Here is a 15,905-nt window from a genome sequence, read left to right on the forward strand (position 1 = left end):
AGATTTTTGTAATATTTTCCTTCGTAAAATACGCGAATTTTCTGAATTACTTTGCGTATCTAGAACGATTTTTTATGTAAGTAACAGCACATCAATTCAAAATTTGAGGAGACTTGATCCCCTTCTATGGCATCTATCCAATAAATATTTTTTTCTCTGCTAACCTTCATCAACTAATCAAATCTTCAAAAATTGAAGCCTGAGAATGATTTTTATTTTTCCGCCAAATTTTGTATGGGTGACTTAAGGCAATAACTTCAAATCCAAATATCATCTAAAACTTTTAATGAAGTTTGACATTTCATCAGTAGCTGGAATAGTTCGAATTAGATTCAAACTGGGTCATTGTGCATCTGATTCGAACGTAATTCTATCGAGTCGAACATGGTGTGGCATTACGGGTTTTGATTCGATCTCGAAAACGACTCATCGTTCGAGTATGCCTGAGGAGGTACAAGAATAACGAGATGTTTTGCATTATGGACACGATAGAACACTGAAAACGACTCAAGTCGAATGAAAACATACCGTTACTCTTTCGTAACTTTTCAAATGTTCGAGAGTCATTTCTTGCTGAAAGTTTTATTTATATTTGTTATTATTTACGGAAGAGAATAAAGTTTCATTATTGTATCTTGAAGGAAATAATGTCATTAGTATATCTACTTTTATAGTTTCCAGACAATATGCAACTTCTTATATCCGAAATCCGCGTAAAACGACTTTAACTTAAATCGAAAAGAGATGACCCAAGTGCATTTAGCTAAACACATGGAAACATCAAAGTAATTTATTTCGAAGCCTTCTTTGGCTTTAAATTATTTAGTTTAAATTGATCTGTGGCATAAATTGAATGAACATAAAATTTAAATTTGTCGTAAAATATTCCATTTACAAAACATATCGTATCGGCAAGTTGCTCAATAAATAATATTGGTTTGTATAGTCACAGAGCACAATTTGCTTGTTTATAAATTAACTCCAATTCATGCCCTGAAGGATGCCTTTCATCATCCATCCATAATTTGCTGTATGCCACGGATGAAATTACTCTTAAGTCTTATTTCTGTTTACTCACATTAGCCATGCGCAAAGGTGTTCCTCCAGTGGGCATATAAACACGGAGACAGTTATCTCATTCTCTCTGTTTACATTTTATTTGACAGAACATACTGATTCAGCTAGTACAACACCATTCGAAATCTTGTACTGCGACTGAATGAAGTCGAACGAAAACATAATGCCGCAATTTGTTCGAAACGAATAAAAACGTACGAATCGAGTGATTCGATTCGAGATGCAAGCCACCCGGGCTGATAATAGTTATTCTGTCGTATGAAGAAAGCAAAATAAATATAGTTTTCGTTGCACGACACACTATTCATTTTCTTCGAGCCGCATGCCTACCACGAAGCAAAAAGTGATCGATTTCGTCGTCACTTCACACAATTGATTGCACGTCATTATAGACGGAGTAGTAAAAAATAATGGCGTCTAAAATAAACAAATAGTACGAACTTTGGTAACATAAATGTTTCGATAACATTTATAACGTCTTCATACGTTACTTCAAATTCATTATTACAAATAATTAATAAAAATCTTCGCATGGCAGCTGCCGCCTAAAGAATAATGGTTTTTGTTGTCGTCATGACGATTTGGTTGCACGACGAAATAATCGTGCGCGTCATTGACGATGCGTCGAGTAGCAATGAAGACAATACAACTCGTCGCTACTGTAGCTTTTCTCGCTGCGACGATGACTATTATCAGCCCTGCTCAAATCAACTAATTTTATGTTATGACGATGTGGAAAGTCAACTTCGTAGCTTTTCATCATGGCTTGTATTTTTTTGGCGATTTTTAGAAATTGTCGGAAATATTTTGAGTAAATAACCATTGAATTCATTAACATTAAACGTGCTTTGGTTTGTTGTTTTAAAACAACATTGGCAGGGTTAAATAAATCTTCTTCTTCTCTTCTTCTTCTTCATTGGCATTACATCCCCCATATTGGGACATTGCCGCCTCGCAGACGAGTGCTCATTAAGCCTTCCATAGTTATTAACTGCGAGGTTTCTAAGCCGTTACCATTTCTGTACTTATCATGAGGCTAACACGATGATTTTTATGCCCAGGGACGTCTAGTTAAAGCCAAAGTTAAGTAAAAGTAAGGTAAGTAGGTAAATGACCAAAATTACATCTACCACATTCAACACATAAAGTAGAACTAAACATACACTCGACCATATACTGACGGAAGTTTACATAAGATGTATACTGGAATGAAAATAGTAAAATCATAATTGAAGAGTTGAATGAAAAGCAGGAATAAAGAAAGGCGAAGGAATGAACAAGAAGCATTCAAATTTGTAAGGAAGTGGGAAACTATCTGAGTGAGTAGAAATGATCATGTAACTGTGAAAGCTGAAAAAAAAAAGTTTTGTTTTACTCTGAATAGTTGCTGCGAATAAATACTTTATCCAAACATCCAGATTTAGCGACAATGGATATAAACGAGTTCAAAGGAACGCGAATCGATTTAAATAATTATATCAATTTCACTAAGGGCAAGTAACTCTAAACTTTGCGAAAATATTACTATTGTCTCGCAATAGTATTTCGTGATATTTCTAGATCCACGATTTCCATCAAACAAAGAAACGCGTTGCTAGCTCGGTTGTTGTGGCATTGTAGTTACTTGATGAAGCACAGTGTCTCTCATCCGAAACACTTGATTTCTACTTTCTACAGATTCTAGAAAACTTTCAAACCGCATTTTTATTACAAATGGCATCAAACCAAGAGTAGGCCCCAAGGATTGCTCAAAAGTAATAATAAAATAGTTGTTCAAAGATTTTTTAGAATTTAAAGGAGACTCGAAATCATATGCCTAAAACTGGTGGACTTAAGCGTTGTGTGTCATGCTTTTTCCAACCAGGGCTCTTCGATCAATTTACCGTAGATACGAAGTAATTTTCTCTGATTTGTTAGTATTTTAGGATACGTCGAAAGTTTAGAGTTATTCTCGCCAATTACTCCTTAAGTACTATTACTGTAGCTTATGCTTTCGCATACTATGTAAGTATACGTAAAGGCTATATGTTCGCTCCAAAAACAAACTATTTATAGACGGATCGAGAGCCATATCAATCAACTCAGTCCGATGAATTGAGGTGTTGATCGTGTGTGCAGCAAGAAAAATATTACTTTTTCAGCATTTATCCTTAGGATTCTCACGAACTAAACTCATAGTACTTCGGTAGTTTAAGGGCACACCACTTATCACGGAAGCAACAGATAACGTCATTTTTATTATTTCGCATGCTGCGTCGCAGCAAAGCAGAAATTATAAAATGACTATTTGTCTGATTTCGTATTGAGGAGTGTGCCCTGAAAACGCGAGCACTTTTAAATCTGATTCCGAGAGTGCCTTAATCATTTACACGCAACATTCGATGCAGAATCCATTCCCATTGTTTCGATTGAAAATTTGCGGATCCAACTATGGACCGTAGTATTGTCAAAACACCATTTGTTCATACTATAACTCCTCGCAAAATGCCATTACATTTTTAATTGACGAGAAAAGCGTTGTCGCTGGAAAATTAATTGATTTTCTTATACTACATTAGTGGAACTTTCAACGGCCTCAGATATCTCTGCATTTTTATGTTATACTTAATTGCTTATTCTCTCAGACGCTTTCCATTTTATTGCGACTTCCAGATATAAAAATCTATCAAACAAATGACGACATTGAACTATACGCACCTTGGCGGCTACATTGGATGATTGCATACGCCTTATATGCGCCATACTTTTGTCTGTCTATTTGTCCATCGGTAAGTAAGTCAGTACCCTGTCTCCGACCTGCTGCCAACTGTCTGCAGGTAAAGGTTTTCGAATCAAACGCTACACACCGCGGCGGAGCCCAGTTGATGGAGACAATCGATGACCACAAAAACTGAAACATTGCCCACCTGCTCGAACCAACAACGTGGTCGATCGGATGATTCACGGATGACGTGGTGTGTACCACGAATAATTAGTCAAAATGTGGACAAAATTTATGCATCTGTAAATAAAAATGAGAGAAATATAAATGAAAATGTGTCATGGCGACCACCCAGTTGCACAATTTCTTGTATAATGTCACATTGATACCAACGTGGAAGCAGTTCTTCATACTACTTGTACGTTTGTCACACCTCCACTTTTGCGCCTTAAAAGACATCGGCATGCGAATTTGGGTTGACTATCCGAGCAGAAACCGCTTTCAAAATATTATCAGAATGATAACAAATCGAGTTTTGAAATCAATCAATGGCATATTTTGATACAGAATTGCACGGGAAAAGGCAATATCATATTTTGGTACCATTTTAATAATTGAAATAATAATAGTTCTATTATATGAAACGCTTCAGCTTTCAAAACCATGTATCTTTTAATAAAAATGTTTATTTGTTACCACCGCTCGAAAGTATTAAAATCTATTCTACAGACTGCACCTTAACCTAGAGCCTTAATCCCATTTTTGAACACATTTTTGACATATTAAAACAAAACATCACTAACACTGTTGAACAAACGAAGACATTGATCAAATGGGTTGTTGTAACCATATACGTTCTGCGGCGTCATCGAATAATAGCTCTGCCTCGCAGTGTCTGAGAAGAGCATAAAAGCTACCTTACCCAATAATTCATGCAGTCGAGATTTCTCTCAACAAGTCGTAGATGAAAACTCGTTGCATGTTGGTTCGCTTTGCAGATAACGTCTCCAATGCAATGAGTTTGCAGCGGGCCGTAGTCGGGCAAATCATCTGGGTTCGACCATTGTAGTTACAGAAGGGCGTATCGATGAAGGTGACCGAAGACCACATTATCAGTGATAAAGTGGTCTTCGGTGCACCTCTCAATCCGAATAATCTGCGTGTGGTGAATGGGGACCAACGCATGCTGCAAACTCTAAGATGCTGCGTACATATGAACAATACAGCGTTTTAACTGCGTAGATATCATTAAGCTACTAGTGATGCGTCGAAAAACCAAGAGCTGCAAAGCCTTTGCATAGTAGTAGTTTATATGTATTAAACGAAGCTTGCTGTTAATCATTACCCCAAGGTCACGAATAGTCTCGACGCGTTCCAAATTCTACCGAATATTCAAAATCAACGCGAGACTGTCGACGAGTAAATGATTGACTTCACCCTTTTGATGTTCAATTCCATCCCGTTATCGATACACCACAACCTTAACTCCTCAATGTCAACTTGCAGCGCGCAGCAGTTAGGTGAGACCTTATGATTCGGAAAATTTTAAGTCATCGGGTATAGCAATCATCCAGCTTTAGTCGAAAACATAGATCGTTAATAAACAAACAAAAATAACCAGATGTAAGCAAAAGTGCGAGAATTCGTGCCATTGATATTAACGAACGCCTCACGCCCCAGTCAGGTAGGAGGCAACCACTCGGTTACCCAGGTGGAAAACCCAAATGCTTAAGTTTTGCAACCGTCAGCTCATGCGGAACTTATCGAAAGCTTTGAGGAATCAAAGTATATAGCGTCCACTTGCTGTTTGTCTCGATTTCCGATGTTAGAAATTGTGAACGCCATGATCTGTTGTTGTTGAGCGCTTCTGACAAAACCGTTGAAACTCAGAAAGCAACGGTAGCGCAGCAAGTAGAGAACCTTGTGAACAATTCTTCAAACACTTTAGCCAGGCTGCACAATATGGAAACTCCGCGTAGTTCTCAACAGCGTGGTTTGACCCGTTTTCAAACCGGACAGATGGAGGCGGTGTTCCACAGGTTCGGAAAGTGTGATGACGGAGCGATTTATTGAAAATCAACGTCAAGCATTTGCAGAGATTCGCGCATTCTCTCAAAACAATGGTGGAAGACTGTCACTCCTCACCCTTGAAACATCCAGCTTTTAATGGATGAGACGTCATCGTGAGTAATGTCGAAAAGTGGAATCTTTAAATTCTAAGCTGGGCAGTCTTTCAGCTTATCAGGTGAGAAAATCGGAGTGTTGTGCTATACACATTTTCGAAAAAATCGCGCAGGTTGGCTAGTTCATCCGGAAAATCTGTCGTCCTTTCGTCAAAGTCATCTCAGCTGAAATTGACGACCGCTTTTGGTTACGTACAAACTTCCAAAAGAGAAGGACTCTTTCGCTGTCGTCTCCATACGGAAAATGTAGCTACGATGATTCGAGCTGGCGTTCATTGTAATGGGTTTCAATTGAACGAAGATTGTCGCGTTCTCAATTGAATGCGCTCGAAAATAACCTTTACGAGACTTGAACAACGTTGCGAAGGTATCGCAACTCTGCAGACCACCACGGCTGCTTGAATGAATTTCGTCTGCAACGCCTACGTGAACATGTGCATCCAGAATGCCTACAAACGTCGAAGAAAGATACAGTGTCATCAGTGTCCTTGCGAACAGTGCATCCCAATCGATGTTTGAAATGGCACTATTCAACTCTAGAAAATTACACCGTTTAAGTCGAACTTGAAACTGATTCTGTGTCGAGCTGGGAAACTGCATGTCCGCACCACCAAAGTCGATCGAAGAACGAACGGTTTATGATGGCTGCAATACGTAGAAGAGGTAACGGCGGCTCAATTAGCTCAACTCGCTTGGTTCGTTAACGAAAGCAGATCTAGTATGCGTCCGTTCGAATTAGATATGGCGTTAATTGCGGAGTCCGGAAGCGATAATCAATTCAACCAAACAAATTTCTTGTTCAGTGGAAGCATTTGATGGTAACAAACTGTGACATCTTCATCTCCTCCCAACTCAGCAATAGTAGATTATAGTCACCCACAACGATGAGTGTGTCGGAGTCCGAAATCTGTTCTGAAGTTATTCAATTGCAGAGGAGTGCTACAGTACGATGCTGGTGGGGCGAGTTCGGTTGGAGATAAATGCCACATACGTATATCGCTGACTTATGTAGACGAATCCGCACTGCTGATTGTTCGAGATTATCGCAGTTTACTAGTGCTACTGATGTGTAATTCAACGAATCTTTCACAGCGATTAATACCAACCACCACGTTGAAAGCGCTTCTATCGCACCGAAATATGGAATAACTAGGGCAAATTTGAGCTAGAAATGTCATCGCAGCCATGTCTCCGTCAGTACGATTTCATCATAGTCAAAAGATGAAACTCAAGAGTAATTAAAGTGTTTTAGTTCGTATGCCTCTTACGTTCTGGTAGTAGAGCATCAAGTATTTAGACTTAGAATCACTTAGCGCTATTTACAGAGAGGTGAGCATCTATAGAAATTGATATAAAAGATCCCTTTATATTTATCAACATCATGGGATCTTTCTTTTTTTTTCATTCATCTAGTAGAGGTGAGCTATCCTAGGGCTGAAAACCTCTCAAATAAGGCCAAAAGAACTCGAAGGGGCAACCAAAACGGGTTATTGCAAAGGTGACTAGAACCAGTAGTTATACGAAATGGATGGTGTTTGTCATCATAATTTGTGCCTCATTATTAACATTCACAGGGTTCTTATTATTCACCTTGATTGCAAACTGCTCGATGGTCAACTTAATCAAGAAACCGAGAACCGTGGAAAAGGGATTAATACGACACGCTGAAGACACTCGGCTTTCAGTGGACATCAAACTCTAGAAGACACCATCCAAAAAAAGTCCGAAATGAAGGAAAAATTAAATGAATCGGAAGTTGCGCGAGACCCAACGCATATATATATTAATTTGCAACGTTCGGTTTCACCCACAATGAAAGCGACTGTGTAAAGTTTTCAATGACACCGGTGGCAAAATGAGATGAACTTCAAGAATTAATTACACACAGTCCTTTTCAGCACTTAATGTATGTATTCAAGAAGAGGTAAAGACCGTTGGGAAAATCTTCACCCAGACAAACAGACTATTCGGCAAAAGTTTTCGAATTTATCCGTTTAAACTATAATAACGATTCTCAAATGCGCCATTTCAAACACTAAAGCAGCTAAACGAAATTGTCCACTAAGATGGCGTTCTTGTCGATTTGGCTGTCCTCGGAAAATGAAGATTCTTGTTTTGTTTGTAGTCATTGGAATGATATCGATTTTCCGGCCACCATTTTAGGCAAAAGAAGGTCAACTGAGATGAATTATCTTCCAAGTGCAAAACTTAATCATTTGGCGGCGAAATAACAAGCGCGCGTCGGAGGAGATGATGCAAAGATTTGTTCGAATGAATGAAATCACTAACAGCAACTAAACTATTAACAGCGATGCCACCGAAACACCCCATTTTTGCAATCACCTACTCTATCCAGAAAATGCTGGTCCTGAATGAAGCAACTTTTCTCCCCAAGCGCATTTCTAATATCTAAATGCAATCAAACGCTTATCGAAACTTTGCGTTGAAATTTCACTTGAGAATTTTCAACCACACAATGCGATGGTTTTCCGTTGAAACTTCACACTAGAGCTTTTGCTCTGTGCCACGATCGCTCTGCGTGAATTCTTATTCGATCGCTTTCAGAATCTGATCAAAATGGCGCGCCGGAAAGCAGTCTTATATTCAATAAGTAGTCCGTTAGCCCCGCCCTTTGTGATCGGTTACTGGTAAATATGTTGGGCCCTCATATCGATTAAAGAAGGAGTGGCTAATGGATTAGATGCATTAGATACAAGAAGGCTGCTTCCGGCGCGCGAGGCATTTTGATCCGATTTCAGAGAGCGCCCCAAAGCATGGAAGAGTCTGGCAGTTCAGAGCATTCTGTGAAATTTTCCAAGATTTATAAATTGGTTATTGGTTAATATGGATTTTTTCTAATCAAAATATAATCGTTTGAATTCTGTCGGTCTGAGCGATGGTTGCCGGTGTGGTTGCTGTAGATTTTTTCTCTGAAGTAGCGTCCTTATCGATTTGACTGTCATCGGCAGAAAGTGAAATTTTCCGGCAAGTTAATTTGATTTTGTTTTTGTTAGCATTGAAAAAAAACGATTTTTCCGGTTCATCATTTTATAAAAATAAAAGGTTGATCCGAGATTATTTTCTTCAAAGTGCAAAACATAATCGTTTGGTGATTACAGAAAGTTGCACTCGGTAGCACAATCAAAAGCGCTTGTCGGAGGGAGATGATGCAATAAATGTCCGAATGGATGAAATAAATAACAGCAACTAAGCTACCACGGTAATGCTATCAAACAGTCGATTTTCGCAACTAAATCTTTCTTTCCATAAAATGCTGGTCCTGAGAAGAACCAAACCTTTCCCCAGTGCGCTTTTCCAAAAACTAATCGCAACCAAACGCATGTCGGAACTGCGTCTATATTTTCATCGTGCTGCTCAGCATCGCCACTGCATGCACGAGATCACAACAGAGCCATTTTGTAATCAACTGTTCTTCCCAAAAAATGCTGGTTTATTGATGTTGAATGATGACCAGCACCAATGCGATGGTTTCCTGTTGAAAACGCTACCAGCAGCCGCAGCGCTCTGTGTTATCAGTTCACATGCAGCATAAAACACTTATTCGATGACATTCAGTAACATTTCAATATAGAGAGGACGCATTTATGTCTATATTTAAGGATCCCGAAGAAAATCTTGCGCAAATTTGCGCCATTTTGAAAGCGGATGTTTTTAGTTTGGTACTGTATTTAAGGCATTTATGACCTATATCATACATTCAACATCCCTATGAAAAGAGGAAAAGTCATAGAGCAATTTCCATGACGCCATCTTTTTAGCTCTATGTTTCCCTTGCAAACACATAGAGTTGAACTGATTTCGGTAGAAGCGATGACGAGAACGAATTAATTGAAATTATCAATGTTTTTCAGGGTTTTAAAGGGTAAAGCACATGGGTCAAAAAGTGAAAATTAGGAAAACTGATATTTCAGCTAAATTATCATCACAGTATCATAAAATAAGGTGAAATATAGCAGTTTGAGAGATAAAATAATTTATTCCGGCTAGATTGCGAAAATACCCCTATGTGCGTTGGTAAAATGGAAAACTTAGATTTACAAATCGATTTTATCCTTGTCCTTGTTCTTTTAATTAAAATTATAGCAAATGGTCCCTACGTTGCTGAACGTTTTAAAAGAAAGCTGTGTAGTAGTAACAGCATAAATGATTGAACTATTTTTGAATAGCAGAATGCCAACGAATTACATATTTTGGCAAAGTGCATGACAATTTTCGCTTTATGTTTGTTTTTAACTGATTCGCTCAATCTAATTAGAGTAAGAGACTTCAACGACACGGATCCAAAATGGTTGCGAACCTCTCACCCATCCAGCGCAGACGATCATCGATCGCGATGATGTTCTTCGACGGTGGCGGCGGTGAACGATCCTCGCAATGCAATCCGCGATCGCGAGAGAATGAGAGTGTAATGTAGGCAGCCGCGAGCCGCAATGCGCGCGCGCCTTCACCATGCCGTCGTATGCTGAAGTCAAGCTCCTTTCTCAAATATCCCAACCAACTCGATCGACGACATTCACGTTCGCTCCGATTGAGGATCTCTCACTCGGCCGACGACGACGACGATGGTGACGTTGATGACGACGAGTGTGGTGGGCCTTTGTGGGACTGACTGGTGGTTTACTATGTGGGACCCATCAGGCGGGCCGAGCCCCAACCGATTTAGTGTACGTTACACTCTCGGTGCGCGCGAAGGTTCGTCGCTTAACTACGGCGGCGCTGTTCAGCGAAGTCGATTTTCGACTACCCTAACTGGAAGAAAATTTTAGCCTCTGTTGGTAATTTTTCTAGAGTAGAGTCTTATATTTGGCATTTAATGATACGGATTCTATAGCGCGAAGGATGTTGATAAACGCCAAGTGTTTAGTGCTCACACTTTTGATCGATAGCGTGGTTGTATCTCGGTGGCCACCGCTTTGTGTATTGATAGCCAATTAAAACAGGCGCATTTTGCAGTCGCTGATTTTGCGAAAGTTGGATTTTCCTACTTTCCTTCGATGTGGTTATTATATTATGTTGCGTTTAGCAGTTTTTTTCCTACTTGGCCTGTGTATGATAAATGTGTGGCAGTGCAGTGACTCTTTTCTGCGGGTCCGTGTGGAGCTCAGCTGGTTCGTGTAGGTAAACTTGGATTGAACCTGTCGTAGCCATTACCGTGGACGATGTTGTCCAACCGTAAACCAAAAGAAGGAATAGAACGTGTGGTTTACAAAAGGCAAAACGTGAAATTAGTAAATTCACAAAGGTTTTGCGAAATGTTGTTCCGTGATCGATTGGAACAAAAGTGCCTAATTTAGTCGTAGTGTATGACAAGTAGAGTTGAGTAACAGCAAAGCATCACGGAGAAATGTGTTCACCTTAACCTGCTGATAGGCGAAGTGTCAACCCACTCTCTGTAAGCTCTCCCATGTGTGTGATGCAAACCAAACAAGACTGGCGCAGGTGTGTGAGGTGAGACTTGGAATTGACGAAGGAAAAAAATACATACATATTGGAACGGGAGACACACGATCAGAAACAGTATTTTTTACATAATTCACTTTCTTGGGATCGTTTGGTTAATATTTTGGCTGTCTGTAACCTTGTACGTAAAGTGATTTGATTTCCGTTCCTCGAGTGACAAGTGTGAATGGAAACACCTTTAAAGCTCGGCTGAAGAGTTGCATGTCGTGAAAGGGCTTCGGCCAAAAACCAAGACACAAACAGCGAAAGGGAGAGTACATAGGAGTAAAAAGTAGTGTTTTTCGTCATTAATTATCGCATTTTTCACCGCTATGTATGAAGTGCATTTTGTTTAGTAACATCGTCTGTTGTATTGCTGTTGGTGCTCTGCTTCGGTATGGGTGTGCGATGCATGAAGTGCATCATAAAGAGGCGAGCAGAAAGTCATGAAAAAAGCATAAAGAAATACAGCGAAATAACGTAACGGAAAAAAGGTTGTTGTTGTTGTCGACGCAGAAGCAAAGGAACCAAAACAAGATCACGTTTTCCTTCTTTTCCCCGCGTCGTTACAAGAAAAGTGACCACCGTTGTCGCTTTCGGAGATTGGTCCGCATTGTAGGTACGTAACATCACGCATCACGATGCGCATATGTACAGATGCGTGAAGTTCACCAGTTTTCCGGTAGATGGATGGATCACGTGTATGCTTGAACGCTGAAACTGGATTTTCAAAAGGTTAGTATCTCAAATTGCTATCTAAAAAAACTTCTACCTATATATCGAAGCCTCATTTGCATCATCAGATGCGAGCAAATCACATTAAGATCGACCTTGGCATCTGCCTTCCTACCCAAATTAGGAACAGCACTCATGGATCATTTGTTTCTCGATCGAACGACGGTGAACATTTTGGATTCACCGCTAATCGTAAAACTAAACACAGAATGTGGTCACGGTGGATCATCAGATGCTCTTCGCATTGTGGGTTTATGCTGTTGGAGTTGCTTTCCCATAAACAACTGACAATTTGGTTTGAGTTCGATACCTTGTATCAATAAGTGTTGTTTGGAGGTCATCCGCAAAACAGTAAGGCCATTCTCAACTAGTTTGACAATAAAATTACAAAAAGCACTGCGGTTTTAGCTGAATGATTTCCAATAAAAATTAACTTGCTTGGTTTTGCTTCAAAACACCACTTGCATTTTGCGGTTTAAGTGTGAAGTACTGGGCTGGTTGCAGCTATGAATTTTATGCAATTGTCCAAGGTTGTTTAAGAAGTACGTATTACCTTATCTAATAAGTTTTTTGTTGCAGCCCAAAAAGAATTGTTGTTATTTCGATGAGAATTTGATCAAAAGAACACGAATGTATGCTTTTTTATAACTTTATTTAAGTATTTTTGCCTTTCTTTCTCTTGCAGACATCAATTATCAATTCATCTAGTCCATTGGTGTACAGAACTTTGAGTCTCCAAGCTTTTCATAAAAAAAAAGATTATTTATGGAATGATCTTATTACTTTGATTTGGTGCGCATACTCTATATGTGAACAAATAATTTTGATTGATATTATTTCTGAACTGGAAACACGTGGACGAGCTCGGTGGTCTAGTGGCTACCGCTTCTGCCTTATAAGCAGGAGGTCGTGGGTTCAATTCCAGGCTCGTCCCTTTCCTACTTTGTATTTCTATCTTAGTTCTTTCTGTGTTTCACGTCATACCAAAACGATTCCTACTGTTATAACCTTCAGCACAATTCCAAAAAAAACCTCCCGTGGCACCTATGAGAGGTCGTAGAGTTCTCTGCATCTTTCTTAAGTAGGTATCCAATAAACCATCCTTCCCTTCCTCAGCATTCGCAAGGACGTGGCCAGGACAGATCTCGACTATTGGAGAGTACATTGCTTCCATCTAAGAGTTAGTGATTAGTCCCAAATCAGTATCTGTGGTAACGGATGAAAGTGATGTTACTCTCATACAATAGTCTTGGCTTGTACCACCTACGAATTTGTGCGAACTGCTAAATGCTAATGCTAATGCTAATGCTAATATTATTTCTGAACTGGAAACACTTCGTGCACAGTTCAAATGACACCCATCACCACCACTAGGGTGGCTCAAATTAGTATGGGAAAAACTTTTTGCAATTTTTTTGATGGGCCTTATTCGGTTCTATTTGATGCCCTGATGCTCTGGACAAAATTTCAGCCAAATCGGTCAACGTTTGGGCGGTGCTAAACTCGTTGGAAGTTTATATGCAAAAATGTATGCAGAAACATCCAAAAACAATGATTTGCAGTTGGACGGCTCAATTTACGACCAAGAACCATGATACTCATTCAGTTCTTGTGGAATTAAATACAGAATGTTATGCAGAAAACCGCGAGAAGATTAGAGTTTGCCCGGCAAAGTTATTAGCATTTCTCTGAAGTGGGGTTTGAGCAAATTTCGTTTCTTTTACCTTTGAAAAGAAATAAATTCACCCCTACGACACTCCAGTAAAATGCTAATATCTTTGCCTAATAAACTCTAATCTTCTCGCGGTTTTCAGCATAACACTCTGTATTTAATTCTACAAGAACTGAATGCGTATCATGGTTCTTGATCGTAAATTGTGCTGTCCAACTGCAAATCACTGTTTTTGGATGTTTCTGCATACATTGTTCCATATAAACTTCCAACGAGTTTAGCACCGCCCAAACGTTGACCGATTTGGCTGAAATTTTGTCCAGAGCATCAGGGCATCAAATAGAACCGAATAAGAGAGCGGCCCATCAAAAAATTTGAAAAAGTGTTTTTTGAGCCACCCTAACCACCACATTAATATTACACCCAAAATTAGGCCACTTACGTTCACGGGGTTGACCCGATTCACAGATTTTATTTCATAACGTTGCGAGCAGCTGTTTTCTACCCAAACAATACACATATGTACACAATGTGTGCATGCTGATTGGGTATCCACTTCAGCAAACATCTTACCAAATGTTGGAGATTTGCGTGTTTGGAAAGACACCTTCTTCTATTACGGAGCCCGTGTCGGTGGCAGAGCATTGCACTGCTTTTCCAAGATCGCGTTGGTTTTACCAAAACGGTGAAGAGTGGAAGTCATTAGTGAAATTCTCTTCGTGTTACAAATCATGAGCAGTATTTGAACGATATAATAACGGATAGTACTAACACGTCTTATAATGAGTGAATCTTTGATTTCCAGAAATGTAATAGATGATGAACAATTTATACGGAAATGCCCCAAATGATTAGTTGTATTGTACGATTCCCGTCTTTAACGGAGTTAAACTATTTAAGTATTCTTTGATGATACAATTGAAAATTATATACAGAGAAACAAAATAATAGGGGAGTATATCCGGTTGTGGGCCTAGTTGCGTATTTCGCTCATAACTAATAGATCTTAGCTAACATTTCTTGGAAGTAATTATTATTATTATTATTATTAGCTTTATTTTTGAGATTTTCAGCCTTTGGTTGGTTCATCTCGGTTCTTCGAAGTAATTATACTGTTTTACAAAAACGAAAAAAAATGTAGCTACTTGTACCGGGTTGTGGGCTACTTTTTAACCTTTTCAGGCCAAATGTTTCGAAGCGGTATTATCCAGAAAATTTGGTATATTCCATTTGTTTCCTGATTAATAATGTGTTAGATCATCCAAACAATCCTTGAGTCCACAACTGGCGATCTACGGTTACCATGTCAGCTTTTTTCGTCACCCCAAGGTTGGATATATGTATATTCAACCATCTTCTTCTTCTTCAAAGGCTCTACATTTCAACTGGAACTTGGTATTCTCTTTTTAACTTAGTATTCTTTTTCTATTCAGTTATTGATTGAAAGCTTTTCTATGCCCGCCATTGCACGAGTATGTATCTTGGGTGGCAAGTACAATGGACACACTATGCCCAGGGTATCGAGAAAGTTTCCAACCCGAAAACACCCTAGACCGGACCGAGAATCGAAATCGCTATCTCCCGATTGGCAATCCTACGCCTTTGCTCGCATGGCTACAGGAGACTCTATAACATATTCGTGAAGATCAATAGACATGGTAAGATGGTTTTTGGGTCCCGGGTCATCCAAACCATCCTTGAGTTCAGAACTTGTGATCTACAGCCTTGACACTAGCTTTTTTCTGTCATTCCAAGCTTGGAAATGCATTCAACCATGTCCATAACATGTTCTTGATGATCAAGGGTCATAGTGAGATGGTTTCGGGATATCCTGGGTCTTCCAACTCGTCCTTGAGTCAAGAACTTGTGATCTACAGTCTCGACACAAGCTAGCAGAACATACAACATGATCTTACGATACCTGTTAACCTCTCACGAGATTTAAAGGATATAATTGAATGCATATTGAAGCGAAAAAAGCTTCTAATTCAAGAATAGTTTGGACAACCCAAAATGTCTCAGAACAACTTTGCCCATCTTCTTTCTAGTTTCTTTCTTTCTTATTGCTTCTTGCTTT

General features: G+C 39.3%; 1 protein-coding gene across 5 annotated transcripts in view; it reads left to right on the forward strand.

Moving 5' to 3' along the window:
* The first annotated feature begins 10,614 nt into the window (after window positions 1-10,614).
* Window positions 10,615-15,905, forward strand: part of LOC134226671 (myb-like protein Q) — a 571,978-nt gene continuing 566,687 nt past the window's right edge. Inside the window, exon 1 of one of the 5 annotated variants that reach the window (XM_062707594.1) lies at window positions 10,615-10,753. The gene's annotated coding sequence lies outside the window, so the exon portion shown is untranslated. Of the gene's footprint in view, window positions 10,758-10,808; window positions 12,157-15,905 lie in introns of those variants that run through there. The other 4 variants (XM_062707592.1, XM_062707590.1, XM_062707589.1 and 1 more) reach the window with 4 other exon arrangements.

This window comes from Armigeres subalbatus, chromosome 3 (assembly GCF_024139115.2).
Source record: "Armigeres subalbatus isolate Guangzhou_Male chromosome 3, GZ_Asu_2, whole genome shotgun sequence".
Taxonomy (NCBI): Eukaryota; Metazoa; Arthropoda; class Insecta; order Diptera; family Culicidae; genus Armigeres; species Armigeres subalbatus.